Source organism: Arachis stenosperma, chromosome 3, assembly GCF_014773155.1.
Source record: "Arachis stenosperma cultivar V10309 chromosome 3, arast.V10309.gnm1.PFL2, whole genome shotgun sequence".
NCBI classification, from domain to species: Eukaryota; Viridiplantae; Streptophyta; class Magnoliopsida; order Fabales; family Fabaceae; genus Arachis; species Arachis stenosperma.
In genome coordinates this window covers 6,458,001-6,464,000 of record NC_080379.1, presented here as the reverse complement: position 1 = coordinate 6,464,000, position 6,000 = coordinate 6,458,001, and the positions used below count along the sequence as shown (strand labels likewise).

Sequence of the window (6,000 nt, the reverse complement as noted above, 5' to 3'; positions counted from 1 at the left end):
TGTATCTGCCATCTGCCTCATCCTAAACCAGAAAAATGAAAAGAGGTTTCAGGAACAAATATACTGTCTCCCCCCCCCCCCGATATTATGGTAAGTGTTACTTCTACAAACTTTGGGTGTATTTTCTGCATTGATTTGGGTGTATTTTTTGGGTTCGATTGGGTGTAAGTTGTGTATTTTCAGTATTTCATTTCTTGTTTCGCAATTCTTGCAGAGCATGGCACTTTCGGATCACCCAAAAGGGGAATTCATATCCCCGAAAACGAAAAAGGAATTCAGGGTGGAAACCTACCCGAGTTTCATTCACTTCATAGATAGAAAAAAATTAAGTTCGCATCCATATGTAAGTTTTCGTTTGCTAAATTTGTTAGTACGCTTATTTATTTACTTATATGCCAAATAAAATAACACACTGTTGAAATGTGACAATCCTTCAGATTTTTGCTCCTGTTTGCCACTCGGGACATTGGTGGTTATGGCTAATAAATACAACAAAGCGGAAATGTCAAATACTTGACCCGCTACACAAAAAAGCTCCAAGCGATGAGAGAAAGGGCATTAATAAATTCACTGTAAGTTGCCTCTGTCTTCTTTACTTTAATAGATAGGTCTATTTCGAAGGTTGTGTTGGGTGTATATTCTATATTCAGTTGGGTGTATCCTGTGCATTCATTCGGGTGTATTAATGATTTGTTTTGGTATTTAAGGGATATGTATTTTCAAGATTGATAACATATGCCGGCGGAAAACCTCTGGAGAAAGGCGAGAAGGAAAAGGAAATTAAAGCATCATATGTTAAAATATCAGGCCAAAAAACAAGGTATAAATTTGTGACTCTGAACATTAAACTTTCCTAAATGAGATTTGTAATTTATTTTCTTCATTTTCAGCTATGACTGCGCTATCTACGTTATGAAGTGGCTTGAGTTAATTGAGCCGGAAAACATCAAAAAGGGGAAGTATGAATGGGATAATTGGCCACAGGTAACTGTCTTTAGAACTATATAACTCTGTATTACTTTACTGAATTAATATTGCTGTTTAAACAGAATATACTTTTTAATTGTAGGAGGAGGTGGACCACTATAGAGTGGAGTATGCTTCCCGGATACTATTCAGTGAGATGAATAAACAGAGAGATCGGGCAATTAGAGAGAGTAGTGCTATAAGGCTGTCGAAGCCATCCTCTGTATTATTGAGTCCGTTTTGTCATATTAATTCTGCTGATATAGAAACTGGGTAATCCAACTGCTGCGTAGTTTGTAAATTAAACAAATGATGTAAATATTTGCCAATTATCAACAACTTCTATTCCATGTATATTTTTTCCCATAGTTAAACTATCTATGCTGGTAAACTGTCTGTGATGTATTTAAAAACTGTATTACAGGTGGTAAACGCAAATTATAAACTGTTACACCCAACGCAAGTCTAATAATACACCCAAGATTGCATAAACTATACACCCAACTGTCTGCCCTATACTCAAAATGTATGAATTACATGTACTAAAATATGAAGAAAAATATCAAATGAAATATACACCCATAACCTGCGAATTTTTACAGCTTTTGTTCTATATGTATCTATATATGTGTCTATATGTAAATTGTGAATTAACAAAAATACACCCAAAAGAAACAGTGCTTTTACACCCATATTCTATAAAACTATACACCCAAAGAGTTATCCCCTGCTGCTGGAACCCTGAGCTGATAATTCATAACGTGTCCTTGATATTGGTTGGAATTTGAATGCGCCACTGATGCAGCATCAAACACGTTTATCTGAATATAACACTCACACATTAGCTAAACTATTAACGAGAAAAATAAACTCAATTGCCACAAATTTAAAGAACATTTCCTTGTACCTCGCTTAAAACTTTCGTCTTCTTCTTCTTTGTGGCATTTGCAATCTGTTTCTCTAGCTTTGAACCTAGCCTGTTTTTTGGACGTCCTCTTGTTCGAATCCTTGGCGGGCTTTGAAGCTCGTTAACGGATTCCAAGTTGGCGTCTTCATGGGATAAAGAAGATGTCCCCTTCCTTTTGGTTTTTAATGCTTCCATCTCGGCCATGACGTTATCGTACGCACGGTGCAGAATTGCAGTCAACTCCTCTTATTCGGAGGCAAATTCGCAAATATTTTGCGAACGAAAAATCAATTGGTCGAACCTCTTGCTTCTTGGCTCCATTAGTGGCTCGTCGTGGCTGCTCTTGATGTGTGTGTGTCGCCTCTTTACCTTTTTGCTCCATCGTTCCAGTATATATCTAGGGGACACTTGGCTTACTTGTTCGAAGCTTAACACGCTTAGTGCGTGACGGCACAGTATCCCTCTCGACTCGAATAATAAGCATTGGCATTTTACCTCGGCTGCGACTGAGTCGTAGGTAACAGCGAACTTGTTGAATATTGAGCTGGAAACTTGTTCTCCGACTTCGTATATTGAATAGCCTAGAGCGGAATTCTTTAATCTGGTGATGCAATTCGCCTTTCCTCTGAATTGCGCTTGGACTTCCCTAAACTTTGCATGAGTGTACGCATCTTGAAACTGAGCTTCAATGGAGGATTTGGTTGCACACGGTATGACCGTATGAAAATCTGCAGCGTCTGATTCTCTCTCTGCTTGCTCCCTGCTTTCGAGGCAATTATCGTATTGTTTGACGAACTGAATAAGCGAGCTGTTCCGGGTGATGTACTTGTTAAAAAATGAATGCATGCTCTCGCTCCTTTGTGTGCTTCTCATCCCTGCCCAGAAGTGGTGATCCAGATAGATAGGAACCCATATGTGACGGTCTTCATACAGATCTGCATAATACACCCAAACACAGACTGTAAAATACACCCGAGAGAACATACAATTTACACCTCTGCTGCAGATTTTAAAAACACATTACCTGAAAGCCACTTGTTGTCCGCAAGACCAAAATTTAGCAGAAAATCGTTCCAATTCCTATCGAATGAGTCTTTGCTATGAGAGTTCCAAACAACATGGCTCATTTCTTGTTCGATATCAGCATGTCCCTTATACCCGTTTAATTTGCTTGGAATCTTCTTCATGATGTGCCAAATACACCAGCGGTGAACTGTTGTTGGCATACAGGCCTCTAAAGCCCTTTTCATTGATGCGCACTGATCGGTGAGAAACCCTTTCGGAGCGTTTCCTCCCATGCAACGAAGTCAGCATTGAAATAACCATTTGAATGATTCAATTTCTTCGTTCTTCATCAAATAGCATCCGAGAAGTGTTGACTGACCGTGGTGATTCACCCCGACAAAAGAACCACAGACCAAATTATACCTGAAACAAATTACCATGGTCTAGAATGTAAAATCATTAGGTACACCACAACAAATGCTTCGAATACACCCAATGAAACAGCCAATATACACCTCTGCTGCGGATTCGTAAAAATAAATTAATTTAGCATCATAAACAGGGACAGTTTGTTACCTGTTTGTATTGTAGGTGGTATCGAATGAAATGACGTCTCCGAAATACTCAAAGGCGGCTCTGCTTCTTGCATCGGCCCAAAAAACCAGTTTAATCGATTGATCCTCCTCGAGTTCGAGCTCAAAAAAGAAATTCGGATTCTTCTCTTTCATTCTTAAGAAATATTTCCCGAATTCCTTTGCATCTTCTTGTTCGGAAACATTCCGCACTTCCCTGGTAATGTAATTCCTCACGTCCTTTTCGATAAAGTTTAACTCGCGGTGACCCCCGGCAGCCGCAACAAATGATTGGTAGGTTTTGCTTGGTCTGATACCGGCCTCCTCGTTATTCTCTATCGTACGACGAATGGACATGCTTAGTTCCCTGTGCTGTTTGAGCATCTCTGCTTTGCTTGGACAGCAGGGGTGTGAATGATCCAGCACAACCTTTGAAATGATCCAAGCACCGACATCCTTCAATGTGTGTATATAAATTCTTGCAGGACAGTTTAGACCGGCTGTCGGATTGGTCTTCTCGGTCGGAGATATTTTAGATTTCCATTTTCCCTCTCTGCTACATGTAATCAGTTGATTCTTAATCTCGTTTCCCTTCCTATTTGTGCACCGAACTCTTGTAGAGAAACCTACAGCCTTGGCGTAGTCCCTGTAAAATTTTCCAGCATCTTCAAGGGGGGTAAAGGTCATTCCGACCTTCGGAACAAGCTCGTCATCAACAACCGAGAGAGGCTGCACAATACACCGTGTCAGAACTGTAAATACACCCATAGATATGATTCAAATACACCCAATTATGTCTAATATGATACACCCGAGCCGCAACAACTCAACAACAGAATGACCTTTAAAGCCATAAACTGTAAATACACAGGCTGCAGAATACACCATATCAAAAACTAAAAAAACACCCAATCATGTCTGATATAATACACCTGAACAACAACAACTCAATTAAAATAACAAAAAATCAGTAAAGTGTAGATACACCCACACTTCTAGCTAAAATACACCCAAAGAAGAATTGATCTACACCCGAGCGTCTGCTATAAATTCTAGGTAATTAATCACAACTAATACATTGACGTCTTACTTTCACAATCAATGTTCAGCAATTTTTCAAGTACACAATGCTATACAAATTACTGAAAGAAAATTTATACTAATCCTATGTAAATCAAACCTCAGGAACTTCGTTAGATTCAAATTCATAATCCACTTCGCCTGGATTCAGCTGACAATCTGAGGTTGAATGATCCATTATCTTCAAAACGAGTTCAAACTTTGATTTCAGAAAACAACAAATCAAAATAGAAAACGAAGCTCGAATTGCAGAAAAGGAAAAAGATAACGTAAACGAAGAACATACCAGTGAGAAAACGAGAGGAAAAGAACGATGGAGAAGAAGGAGGGAAGACGCGCGAGAAGAAGAACAACCAAATCTCAAAATAACGAAAACGAAGAAGGAAACAAATATTTTAAATTTGGTAGTTAGATATACGCGGCATGTTATATAGCGCGTGTAATCAACGTACGTGGAGTAGCGCGTATTTTGATTTTATTGTTTAATGAGCTTGTAAAGCATACAAGCCCTAATGGCTTGTATGCAGAGCTTTTCCGAATAAAATAACCTTAAATTAATTTTTCCCCGACATTACTGTTTTATCAAATTAATTCTAAGCACATTTTTCTCCGATCCTTAAATAACATTTGTTTCTATAATGTGACACATATAAAAACCAGTTTTAATTTTTGAATATTTAAAACACATCCAAACAAATTTTTTCCAGGAGGCCAGGACAAACATAATGCCTCAGAGATAAGAATCAGCCATCTCATATCATTTTTTAGAGAAATGTTACATATATAATTTTTTTTAAATCAAATTGAATAATAAGATTTGAGTGAATGAAAATGATAAAAATAACTTTTATTAATATTAGATCATCTTGATTAAATTTAATTAACAAAAAAAAATTGGACGTGTAATATTATTCACGAGACTCTGAAGAAAAGAAACAATTTCATTGGCAGAAAGGGGCAAATTTCAGCCCAAGCCATTAGAGCTGGCCTCCAACCTCAACTATCTAGCTTCACAAAAATTCAACCCTGTCTATGGGTTTTTGACTTTTTGTTGGTCCCGGCCCCTAATGGCTCCAAAAGTTAAGAGGTTGGCCTCTTCAACCCATAGGTTAGCCCCTACTAATTGATAAAGCATTAAAGCTTCTTCTTTTTATGTATGTGCTTGTGGTGGGCAAAAATGTCTTTGCTTAAATACCAATTAGCTAAATGACAATTATACGCATTAACAAGTTATAAGTTATAACTCAAATGACATAATCTTTCTGTATTTATTTAGAAGTTTCGAATTTGCATCTCACTCCTAAATTTTGGGGGGAAAAATGACAATTATATACATAGACACATCCTTATTTTTTCCAATTCTAGTGTTTTTTTTTTCTTTTCCATTTGTGCCTATAAATTTATGAGAAAAACAACCATTCATGCAGAGATACATCTTAGAAACAAGCTGTTAAGGCCACCATGATGCTC

General features: G+C 37.7%; 1 long non-coding RNA gene across 1 annotated transcript; it reads left to right on the top strand.

Annotated features, from left to right (window-relative positions):
- The first annotated feature begins 775 nt into the window (after positions 1 to 775).
- On the top strand, positions 776 to 1,210 carry LOC130970539 (uncharacterized). The gene is made up of 3 exons (XR_009082078.1): positions 776 to 820; positions 891 to 984; positions 1,070 to 1,210. It is a non-coding gene; the product is annotated as an uncharacterized LOC130970539 (long non-coding RNA).
- The last annotated feature ends 4,790 nt before the right edge of the window (positions 1,211 to 6,000 follow it).